Source organism: Desmodus rotundus, chromosome 9, assembly GCF_022682495.2.
Source record: "Desmodus rotundus isolate HL8 chromosome 9, HLdesRot8A.1, whole genome shotgun sequence".
Taxonomy (NCBI): Eukaryota; Metazoa; Chordata; class Mammalia; order Chiroptera; family Phyllostomidae; genus Desmodus; species Desmodus rotundus.
The window spans coordinates 26599220-26612000 of record NC_071395.1 but is presented as its reverse complement, the minus strand read 5'-3'; the positions used below and the strand labels follow the sequence as shown (position 1 = coordinate 26612000).

Here is a 12781-nt window from a genome sequence, read left to right as displayed (position 1 = left end):
GATTTAAAAAGTGAAATATACATTTCAAACACTAAGCAAATTCTATATCAGTTCAGAAAAAGAGACATTTTATTTATTTTAATGAAACCTAAATATATTAGAATGTAGGAACATAGGCTATTTACCACTGGTTGATAGTAGCAGATTGCTGTGCTCTGTTATTGCAAAGCATAACATTTGTTACTAGAAGGAGTGATTAATTTTGCTGTCTGCAAATTAAACAATGTAGATGGAAGAAAATTCAAACTTTCATAACATGGTAGGTCCATCATTTATGAGCTTTTTTAAAAATAGTTTTTTGTTATTTTATGTACTTTGGTTTCACAACACCCCTGTGATGTAGCTAATGCTATTTACGAGGAAGGAACCAGGGGGTATAGGGTGGGTAAATGGCCAATCAAAATCAAATAGTGACACATAATAAATTCAGCCACCAAACACAGGTTATTGAGCACTAAACCAGGTCCTCTTTTTATCAAGCTGGAGTTTTACATTTGGAAACCTTTCATTTCAAACATTGAAAACCTACCGACCACAGTGGCCAAGACTCAGCACTATATGTTCCCTTATATGTCACCCTGATGTTTAAGTATAAATTTATTTAGGAGAAAGATGGGATTGAAGATTCATCTATTAATTTGCTTATTTATTCAATTATATGTCTAAAATAAGATTGGATGATTTAAAGTAATCATGTGAGCTTATAACAAAGAAAATAGTATTAGTATCTTCCTTTGAGTGCCTATATTTCTGCGTTATTTGTATGTGAGATTTACTCAATCAATAAATTCCAAAACTGGCTTTTTAGTTTAATTACATTTAACTTATTTAGAAATTATGAGTCTAGTAGCTTTTTCTACATCTTATATTTAATTCTGGAAAAAATATATACTTTTTCACCAAAACCTTTTTTAAGAGTATTTTTTTAATTGAGGCATAATTTACATATAACATTGCACTAGTTTCAGGTGTACAACATGATGGTTAGATACTTACATGCACTGCAAAATGATCATCACAATAAGTCTATTTGACATCTGTCACCATACATAGTCATACATCGCTACAATGTTTCTCTTATGTCATATCATAATTATCAGTGTATTTAGGATTAGAACAGTGACAACTCCAGAAATTACCTGATGACTTTTATCATAGGTATTTTGTTTCTTATTAAAATAACCTTTTTTTATTTTTAAAAATTTTTGGGTCAAACAGATACAATGTATTTGGATTGTTATTTGGCTGATGATACAGCAAAGTATTTGGAAGATGTATGTTCTTAATACGGTATCAAGGCACTATAAAGCTTGTTAGTTGAAGAGTCAGAGGAAAAGAGAGCTTATTGAAATCCCTGAGAATGAAAATAGAAGAAAAGTAGTGCCCAGGACAACAACCATATGGAAAATTACTGGGTGTCTTGGGAAATATTAGACAATTGTCTAATATTGTCAAGAAAGAGGTGGTTGTATCAATTATATATTGCTGCCCCCCAAAAAGCTGAATGGGCTAAAACAATAACCATTTCATTTTATGAGAGTGTAGGTGAGCTGGGAGTTTCTTTGTCTGGTCTTCCCCAAGCTCACTTAGGGGTATGAGTTCTGTGAGCTCATAGGGATGCCTTGGACAGCTGGATCTCTCTCCTGCTGTGTGTATGTGTTGGGAGTGGGGGGAGCGGTTTAATTTCAGTGAGGCTACACAACTTCTCACATAGTCTTCGAGTAGTGTCCTAAGAGGGCAAGCCTCAATGCAGAAGTGCTTGTGCCTCTGCTTTGATTCTTTCCCTTATATCCTATTGATAATATAAAGTTATATGGCCGTGGTCATGTCAAGGAGGGAGTCACCACATAGGCATAAACAACAGGAGGCATGATTTATTTGGATACTTTAGTGTAACAATCTATCCCAGTCTACCCTTTGGCTCCAACAGTTTATGTGCAAAATACACTCATCCTCTTCCAAAATCTTCAAAGTCTCGTGCAGTCATGGCATCAAGCTCGAAGCCCATGATCTCATCATCTATATCAGATCCATATGTATGCGAAGCTCTTTGGGTGTAGGTATTCTTTATCCAGAACGCTGCGAACTAAAAAGACAACTTTGATGTCCTTTCTCTACCCTCCTCCATGCGCACACCAAATACCAGTGTTGAGAGGGGTAGGATAACCTCACTAATTCAATGACCTTTACATCCTGAAAGGCGTTTTTTGTCTGTTAAGGTCTGCTCTGCCAAAACCTTAAATCTCCTGAGCTCCTACCAAGAAATCTTATAGCAACATCTTTGATTCAGTCTTTATACTGAGGCCATTTCTTACTTTGCCAGGTGGAGATACAGGAAATGTGAAGCAGATCATTTTCCAGCCCTCAAGGCCCTGGCCTTTCTTAGGTTTCCTCTAATTTCCACTAGCAAGTAGAACAGGTCTCTCTTCAGCTGGTCTCTGACCTGTATCATTTTACAAGCAACCGAAGGTGCAGACTGACACTTCCATCGTTCTGTCTCAAAATGTTCTTAGCCAGACTCGCAAGTTTGTATCTGGCACATTTTCAGTCTTCCAGTTAGTTACAGGTGACAGTTTTTCCAATGCTCTGACTGACGTAACACTTGGATGCTCATCTTTCCCGTGTCCAACGGCAGTTTTCTGTTGCTTTTCTGGCCTCCATTGGCCAGAGAGAAGGGACACCTAAGTTATCTTTTGAGTTCACAAATTATAAATATATTAAGTTTGGAATCTATTTGTCATTCCTCCAAACTTTACCAACAGTCTCCTTGCTGTTGGTAATTTTCTAGCTCCAATCCCCAAATCAATGCCACATTTTCTAGGATTTTGTTACGATAGCACCCTATCTTGAGATACCAATTTCTGTTTCAACTGCTACATAATAAACTATCCCAAAGTCTAGCTCAAAAAGACAATCATTTTTCCCTTAAAATTCTGTAAGTTGTCTGGAGGTTTTTCTGCTGGTCTTGCTTGGGTTCATCCACATGAGGTACATTCAGCTGGAGAGTGAGTCAGGACTGACTGAGAGGATGGCTGAAATGCCTGAGCCTCTCTTCATATCGTCTTGCAACTTCAAAGAGGCTAGCTTGGAATTCTCAAAGTCGGGTCGGTGATCCAGAGGGCAAGCCCTAATGTAAAATTACTTATCAAGCCTCAGCTTACATCAGGTTCACTGATGTCATCTTCATAAGATCAGCTAAACGACTGGCCAAGCCCAGGGTCAGTGTGGAAGGCAACTAGTCAAGATTTTGGTTGCTGGGAGAGATGACTTCCTGTGGGCCAGGAAGGCAACAATTTGCTATATTTCCTCTATCAACAGGCACCATTTCTATTCAGCATTAGCGAGTAGTCCATTTACAAAAAGATTCTAGAAAAAGAGCGTCTTCATAGGTAAGGCAGTTTTGAGGAAATATAAAGACTTGGCAATAGAATCAGGAAAAGTGTAATGAAGACAATGGGGAGAGGTTGACACGCATTTTCAAGGGCCTGATGGAAGAGGATGCAAGCATGATGTAGGGTAGAGCTGCACAGAAATGAAGCTGAGGGAGACAAAATAGGTGTCAGAGGCACGTGCTTTAGGTCTGGGACAGTTGAGAATGATGTGGCTTTATTGTGTGTCACTTAAGTAGCAGCAATTTTGTTTGGGGAGTAGGCTCTGCTTCAGCCAGAAAATGTATACTGAAAACTTATAAAAATCCCAAGTAAGATTCGCAATTAATATCTTTCCAAACGTCTGTGTAGGAACAACACTCACGTTTTTTCACTGGCAAAAGTTACCAACGCTATCATTGTCCTGGCCTCGGAAAACACGCACAAGCAGAGACTCAAAAGAGAATAAACCAATTTCACAAAAAGATACTGAAACAGCATGGGCCAACGACTTTGTGCACTGAACCTACAACTTGCGTATATGCATTTAAGGTGCTCTTTACAACCTCAAATATACAGCAGAGTAGTACTGTAGGAAAATTGGTGTTTTAAAAAACATTTAGACTTTTTTTATTGTGAGCTCTGGGATTTAGACCATTGACATGTCTACAATCTAGACGTTCTATTTACCACATATGAAAGCTCTGCTCAGGTCCCAGAATCTCTGCCCAGTTACTGTGAGCCACTCAAAGGGAATGCTGCATTGATTTGGCTTTGTTTCTGCGCAGCACAGGGATGACGTTTGGGCCGTCAGACTTTGCAGAGCATGTCAGGTCCTGGCTGAGGGAGGAGATGGTGCTCTCTCTGTGCAGGAGCAGAGGCAAATGTCCCTCCTGAATAATCTGAGGCCTGATATGCTCGGCCCATACTGAATGTGACAAATAGCCCACAATGGAAATTACAGTGATTAATGTGCTATTACCTAAGGATTAAATTATATGTAATATAGAAATGATAAATATATTAATGCCTATTTAGCCTAATTAAATTATGTAAACTCTCTATTATGCATTGGTTTTGGGTGTACAGCTTAGTGGTTAGACAATCATATACTTACTGAGCAAAAAATAATAACTTTGGAGCAAAAATCCGTCTGAACCACTGGCACATGTGCAGGAGATAGGTTTATTACATCCTTGCCACTTTGATTGTCTGTGAAAATAAAACTTTCTGGTGTCTTTAATGCTATTTACTGTATTCTAATATTTCCTAATTCTGTGAATTTGTTTCATATTATATGACTTAACTTACCTTATATTTTTCAGTTTTAACTTTTGAATTTAAAAGATACTAAAAACTAGTGTCCTTTTAGAAATAAACTAAGACATTCTCACCAGATTTTGAAGTAGAAAATCAGCCAAATCTTTAGCTATAAAATAGGGATAATATTTGTTCTATTATCCTGTGATTCTATTACAAGATCAAAGAGATGCTAGATATGAAGTCCTTTTCCAAAGGTAAAGGTTTAGAGTCATTAATTAACAATTAATGACCTATGTTTTGTACTTAATACTCATTTTTGGATGATGCTGAAGAGCTTTTAATATTGTGGCATCAATAAAACAAATTTATATTTAGTAGAACACATGGAGCACTTGGGAGAAAAACAGATCTCAGATTTCTCTGACACAAAAGCACCTTGACATTTGTTGTTTTAACTGTTTGCAAGTGGAACAACCCAGAAGCCGCTTGACAAGAGATAATTTACAATTCTCCTGAAGATGAGTTTGAGAGAAGTTGATGTTGCATGAAAAGGAGAACTGGGCCAGCTAGCGCACTTAATTAAGTAGTCAGCAGTTATTTCTTAACATAGCTTGCTAGTTTCTTTATTGAGAGTTTAAAAAAAAACACTAATTAGGACACTGCAAGTGAAGTCAGACTTTTTCTGCTTAGACTGTACTGGGTTTACATTCCATAAGATGTGCTTTCTGTCCCTTATCTGATCCTCAGTGAACGTATCCAGCCTCCTTATGTGCTCTGCTCTCCAAATCATCCATTATGTATTTAAATCATTTTATTCACTGCACCAGACATAGATAACGTATTTTAGCAAGTGTCCCTATGCACAGCACCCAGCTCAAGAAATGAAGCATGGCCAATACAGTTGCAATGCCTGAGCCCCTCCACTATTGCATGTTGTCGATCTAGCTATTACCTCAAATTTGATGTTCGTCCTTTTTATAGATTTCATCACATTTTACTACTCAAATATTTATTCTAAAAGGAGTATATAATTTTTTAACATTATGCAAGCAATTTGCCCATCTGCTATAACTTGGTTTTCTCTTAATGAATGAAAATAATGAAATAGAAAAGAAAGCAATTGTTTTCACTGCTGTGTATTAATGCATTCGCTGTACCATTGTATGTGGTGGCTTGTTGAAGGATGTTTTGGTTGTTTGGTAGTAAAGAAATGTGGCCATGGATATTATACATGATGCCTCCTTGTGCACATTTCTTAGTGTCTCGGGGCATATGCCTGAGAAGGGAATACTTGCTGGTGTGTAGTTCTTGAACTCTACAGAATCTTGACCAATAGTTGTCCAAAAGGGTTACATCAATTTATATATCTGCTATCAGTATGTAAATTCTTGTTTTTATATATAATCTTAATTCCTGGTATCACCAGATTTTTCACTTTTGCCAATACGTAGACTCAGGTGGTTCTTAATGAACATTTCCCCAACTTTCAGTGTGGTTGAGCATTTTAAGGTTTTTGTATAAGCCTTCTACTTTGTATAAGTGAGAGAAGAGCATCGATTTGTCGTTCCACTTATTTACGCATTCACTGGCTGATTCTTGTACGTGCCCTGACTGGGGATCACACCTAAAACCTTGGCATGTCAGGCCAACACTCTAACCAACTGAGCTACCCAGCCTGAGCTGTTTTTCAGTATTTTATCTGTAAATTTGGATAATATTAGGTCCCGTATCGATATAATTAATTTCAAAAGGGTTAATACTTGAAAAACCTGAAATGTAATGCCTTATTTCACAAGGATACAGATATGTAAGTTGTCATTACTAAAACAGCAATGAAATATTTTTACATGTTAAATTAGTAAAAATTAAAAGGTTGAAAAATATCCACAATTGGTGAAGAACACCAAAATATGAGACTTTATCTTATTTTGTTAATGGGGATGTGAACTGGTACACTGTATTTGGGTGGTAATATGATAGCAACATTAACACTTTATTTAGCTAACATGCAAACAAAGAATTTCACTTTTAACAATCTGTCCTGCAGAGATATTAGCCCAAGTGCACACAGATGAAAGTCCTGGCATATGTGTTGCAGTCTTATTTGTAGCAGCAAAAATTCATGAAAAGCCAAATATCTCAGGGAATGTTAGTGAACTAATAATACATCCAAACAAGGAACACCAGGTAGTGGTTTAAGAGCATGAACTAAGTCCGCACCAACATCGTAATCTCTCTGTCATGTGTCAGAGCAAATCTCAGGACAACCGCCCTCAGGTCTCTTGAATCAAAAATGTAACAAAAACAGAAACCAGCCAACACAATCAACTCTAACCAGAACTGCAAGGGTGCAAACACCATGCCAAATGGTTGTTAGTGGGGGTTGCCCTGGGAGGAGTAGTCATCAAAGGGAAACTATACCTTTTAATAGCATGCTTGTTTAAATTTGCATGAGTTTATTCCTGTTATTTTTTTAGTTACCAACATTTATTTATGTTGCTAAGATACATGCAAGGGCCCAAAAGTAAGTTCCTAATCTTTCCTGAGGGAACTCTTTTCACACCATGAGTTCTGTCCCTGCCACTCTGACTGAGAAGCAGGCAGGCCCCTTGGACAACGTTGAAGCCAAACGCCGCGCTCCCGTACCAGACATTAGCCCGGAATCTTAGCAGGACTGATGCATCACGTGTGAGAGTCCATTGTGCTAAAGTTATTTCCTCTAGTTAATTAGCAATTCAGGCATGTATGCTAATGGTCCAGTACCTTTCTGTGTATATTTACATAATTGTTCATTATATTATATTATATTATACTTTCCTCCTTTTAATACATTTATATGAGCATGTAAGTGCTGAGGCATCTAAGCAGAAACCCTCTCACTTACCAACAGATGGCATGAGCAAGAAAGTCCTGTAAGAGAACCTCTGAGCCGCACACAAGCAAGAGGATTATCAGGTCTAATGGGAGAGCACCCAGACAAGCAAGGCGATATAGTTCTTTTTTTAATGTCACTCAAAGAAAATATCTTTTAAGTAAAAATATTCTAGGTATTTCAAAATGTTTCAATTATTTTTTAAGTATTTTTTTTATCACAAAAGCCAAAAATGTTTTTTTGTACTAAAATATCATTAGATTTGTATTTTGGAATAAACAGTCCTTCAACTTTGTACATCCTAATTACATGCAGATTGCAGAAATGTCCTAATTAAATTAGACATTACTATAGGCATCCAGATCAAGAGCAGCTATGGGGCTCAAGGTATCCTTCATGGGCTAAAAATAAATATAAAGAAGTAGAAAAGTAAAAATTTGAAGGAGGAAACAGGACAAGTGGAAAGGGGAAGACAGAGAAAAAAGAAGAGGAAAAAGGAGCAAAGATTAACCAAACAGGAAGACAGTGGTAGAATTTAATTTGCAAAAATGTATTGTGTTTCACACACTCATTTTACATAAGTAAGAATATGATGAATAATAAGCATGCACCACCTGCTATTTTGTATAATTTCTGTCTTTGATATTTGGCCATACACGCCCAAGTTGGAGCTCGATGGGACCTCTGGGGGCACTGAGACATTTGAAAGCTGCAATCTGCCAGGAGCACACAGCTGGCTGGTGTCACAAGGGGGATTAGACACCGGGCCTCCAGCCATTCAGCCTGGCTGGCACTCTTTACCCCCAACACTCAAGTCGCATCCCGGCCTGCAGTGCCCTGAACTTACACAGAGCACAAGTGGAGCTAGAATTTGCGGGGGTAGGACTGTGCGTATTTATGAGGAGGAGACACATGACCAAGGGATGAAGAACGGGCCTATCGGTTGTGAAACAGCATCTTGTGTAAACGGAGGTAATTCTCTCTCATGTACGTGTGCAGAACACATCATTAAAATTCACATGAGAGTTATTGCCTATTACTGCCTGTTCTACTGTTGCCTGCTTTCCCGGGTTGATGAATGAAGCCAGCATAAATGTTATAGATTTTTTTAAGCTGCATAGAATGTGGGCAACAGCAATAAACTTGTGACATTTCACCTCACTCAGCAAACACAACACAAAGGTCAGGAAGGGTAATGTTTGTGAGAGAGAAAGAAAAATGTATTACTACAACTTCATTGTCTTCTACTGAGTGATGATATATCACGTTTAATATTTGTATGAAAAATGGGATCAAAATGTATGCAAAGGAGGAGAAGTAATTTATCACACTGAAGACTTGTGGCAGGGCTATGTGGAAAATCATCAGTGAGGCAATGTATAGAAGAAGTCATTGTGGTGAATGTTTGTTACTTTTCATGTTTCCTTTGAGTCACTTAGTGTGTTGTTCAATAGTGACATACTGTTTCTACGCTGGGAACGGTGCTGGGCTCCGAGGAACAGGAGCGGACAGAGCAAAGGGGAGACTCTTACAGAGACAGTGAGTTAGATAGTGAGTTTTGTGCGAGGTGCTAAGCCATCATGTCAGCTCGCCAGCGGGAAGCCCTTCTTGTCATTTGATAAGAAGAGAAGGTGACCCAGTAGAATATGAACTTTAGAATATAATCCTATTAATGAAAAGTAGATAGTTTTACTCCATTTCAGTATGAGAACAGCATATCATATTTACCTAAATATTCCCAGAATAAAAGAATTATACTTCCATTTTTAGCATTCTCCCATGGTTTTACATGGGTACCAAATGTTATAACAATTACAGTTTTAAAAGGAATAATTGTTGCTTATGATAAGTTTTCAGGCTTGAAAAATTCCACTGAATTAAAGAAGTGGGATATTTGAGATTGTGAAAACACCTGAGGATATTTTCACATCCAATGTGCATTATTGGAAACCTGTCCAAGACAAAGAAGTCTCCTCTTCCACTTAGCTTCCCGACTGTGCCCTGCATTATGTATTGATTTAGCTTCGCCTCTCGTGGTAAAATTTTTCCACACATAAAATACATTTTGAAAGCTTAAAATAATAAAATTTCACGAACATTCCAAAGATTGTCTCCTCACAGTAAAGACTAATTGTTTCCTACTATGAGAATAGACCAAATGGCACAGGTAATTTTAAACTACCACTAGTTATTTTTCAGTATGAAAGTTAAGGGGAAAGTGCTGTTATGACTTTATTTCAGAAGTACTCCAGTATCAACAGAAATTAAACTTATCCTAAGAACTTGTTTTGTGTCCTGTGTATACAGTTGGTTCAGATCATGTAGTCATTCAACAAACATTTCATAACATACTTGTGAAAAATTCCTAAATTGGGTATTACAGAGAATACAAAAATTATTATGGAGTTATTATCATTAACACATTTATTTAATGATTTATATTTCCCCAGTACTTTTCTATATATTATATGATTTAAAATCTAAAGCATTTCTTTCAGATAGGCAGGATAGGATTAAAATCCTCATTCAATAGATTAGGAGGCTGAGGCTTAGGTTCAGTGCCTCTTCCACCAGATGGCCAGGAGGAATAGTGCTGTGCTTCCAGTTCAGGCATCTTTATTCCTTTCTGTCCCGGAGGACAGGAGGTCACACCCTGCTGTCCAGGAGGTCACACCCTGGCACATATGTACACCCTCACACATTCACATGCACACATAATCAAAGCTATGGTGCTTCAGGCCCTGAGGGAGGTAAAGGCAGAGTGCTGATGGGGTTTATAATCAGGGAAAGTCATATTCAGTTGATAGTAAGCCAGGCACCCTTCATGCAAGAATTGGTATTTTATTGTATGACATTTATCAAGCGTCTGCTCTGTGCCAACTGTGTGATAGGCTATGCATTTAGAGATAAACAGCACTTCATTCTCTGCTTTCAATGAGCTCAGAGAGGGCAAAGCGAGACAATTATAACTCGGGCTACAATGCGCAAAATGTGCAGAAAAGCACATTGCTTTCCCATGTAGGAAAGGCATGGAACTCAGACCACACCAAAAAGATACCATCTGAGTATTGTCATGTATGTTATTCTCTAAGCAATAGGAAGACACTGATAGATTTTAATCAGGAGGGGTAAATCTGCCATGATAGGGAAGAGATTTATTACAATGAGGGCTGTTGGGGAGGTTGTTACAGCAATCCAATCAATAAATATTTAAGGGCCATATTAAGACAATGTCAGCAGAGCTGGAGAGTACAGATTTGAGAGGTCAAATGAGCATATTTGGTGACAATTTGTAAGCTGGGGATAAAGGAAGGGAAGAAGTCAGGAGGATTTTCACATTCTGAAAAATGGTTGTGGTTTTAACACATGAACACATGTCCCACGGAACTAAGGAATTGTATGCTAAAGGAAAAAGATGAGTAAAATCCTGGTGCAAGATTATTTGATATCAATATTGATTAGAACATAGAATATAAAAAGGAAGGTCATGAGAGGTTTATATAGGGCTTTCTAGTTGCCAGCACTGTTTCAACTCATTTTTTCTGTAATACTGCCCACCCTAGGAAGGTAGGTAAATACTATTATTATCCTCTTTTATACATGATTAAGCTGAGACAGAGTAAAATAAAGTAACTTGCCCAACCAATTCGGACTAGATAAGAGCAATGCCAGAATTCCGTCTCAGGTTGTTCCCACCTTTAGCCTCTACTACTGTTACGACTAAGGTCAGAGCCCCAAGATCCTTGGATACAGAATAACAACTTCTCTGTGCTATTTAACAGTTGATTGCAGGCTTTTAGACAGTATAAAAACAGCGGTATTTTATATATTTCTATTTTTTCTTCTTTATTCTGGAAAACTCACACTTCTGGTCTTGAAGGAATCAAACATTCTAATTACAAATCACACCAGCAAGGAAACAGTATGAAAATACATGACTTAAAAATTAGTCACATGTGGTATATTTACAGTATTTGTACCATACAGTATATATAGTAAATGTATACCATAAAGTATAAAGTATATACATATTTGCTACATAATTATATACAATATATTTACAGTACATATTTTCTCAGTAAACAAATAGGTAAAGGGAGACAACTTGAAGTGATGGTTCATGTTAGGGAAACATTTGCACAAAATTTGAATTTGGCCTTGTGAAAAGGGATGAGAACACTGAGAGGCGGACTGTGAAAAAAAGAGGAAAAACAATTGGCAGACAGATCCTTGGAGAATGCCTTTTATGTGTTGTGCTTTAGGAAGACTAATACAACAAGAGTATGAATTGAAGGAAGGGGAGAGAGGAGGTGGGGGCTAGTTTAGCTTGGCAGGACAAACGAGAAAGGAAATAAAGAAGCACTTGAGGAGTATGCTATGCAAGCTTCATGTAAGTAGGGACCTTACCTGCCACTCTTAATGCTGTGTCCCCAACACCTGAAACCGGAATAGTTAAGTCCCCCCAAATACAGGAATGAATAAAGTAGAATAAAACAGAGATGGTTACAGAGAGTATGGGCAGAACAAGGGAGAGTAATGAATCACTTATTCTGAAAAATAATTATAAAATCAATGATTGCTGGAGTTATGATGCCATGAGCTAAAACAAAAAAAAAATCAACACAAAGGTGTGGTTTGTAGGATACTGTTTTCAGGGTTGTCTCTCCCTGTTTCTGTGGGAATTAGTGGGAATGATATGGGAGTAGACATCTTCTAGGGAGTGACCCTGGAGGCTGAGAGATCGAATCTATCAGCTCCAGCTAGGAATTGACTATTTGTTCTGGCATTTTCTGAACCGAACACCATGCTTGGGAGACAACTAAGGTGAGAGTGACGTTTTGGGAATCGTGCCTAACAAGGTGAATCTGATCATGTTAAAAGGGATGAGACTACTAAGAGACAGAGTGTAAAACGAGAAGAAAAACAACTGTAGGACAGGTCCTTGGAGAATGCCTTTTTACATTAAAAAAAAATTATTATAACAGTGTGGTGATTGCTGGGAGGAAGGATGTATAAGGGGACTAAATGGAATGGAAAAATATAATTTAAAAATGCCTTTTTAATTTAAGATGTAAAACTGTAAGACAGTTAAAGGTAATCAGAGAGAGAAGGAAAGTATCAACATGATATGGTTTTACTCGGCAGCAATATAGAAAAGGAGTTGAAAGAGGAAAAGCTAGTAGCAGTAGAGAGAGGGTATTTCAAGAGCAAGTGTGTGATTAATAAATTCAGAGAAGCTAAGAAAGCTTATCTGACAAAAAGATCATTGGATTTAGCG

At 37.6% G+C, this 12781-nt stretch overlaps 1 protein-coding gene across 7 annotated transcripts in view; it reads left to right on the top strand.

Annotated features, from left to right (window-relative positions):
* GRIA2 (glutamate ionotropic receptor AMPA type subunit 2) overlaps positions 1-12781 on the top strand; it is a 126083-nt gene that overhangs the window by 49705 nt on the left and 63597 nt on the right. The gene's annotated exons all lie outside the window — the stretch shown is intronic.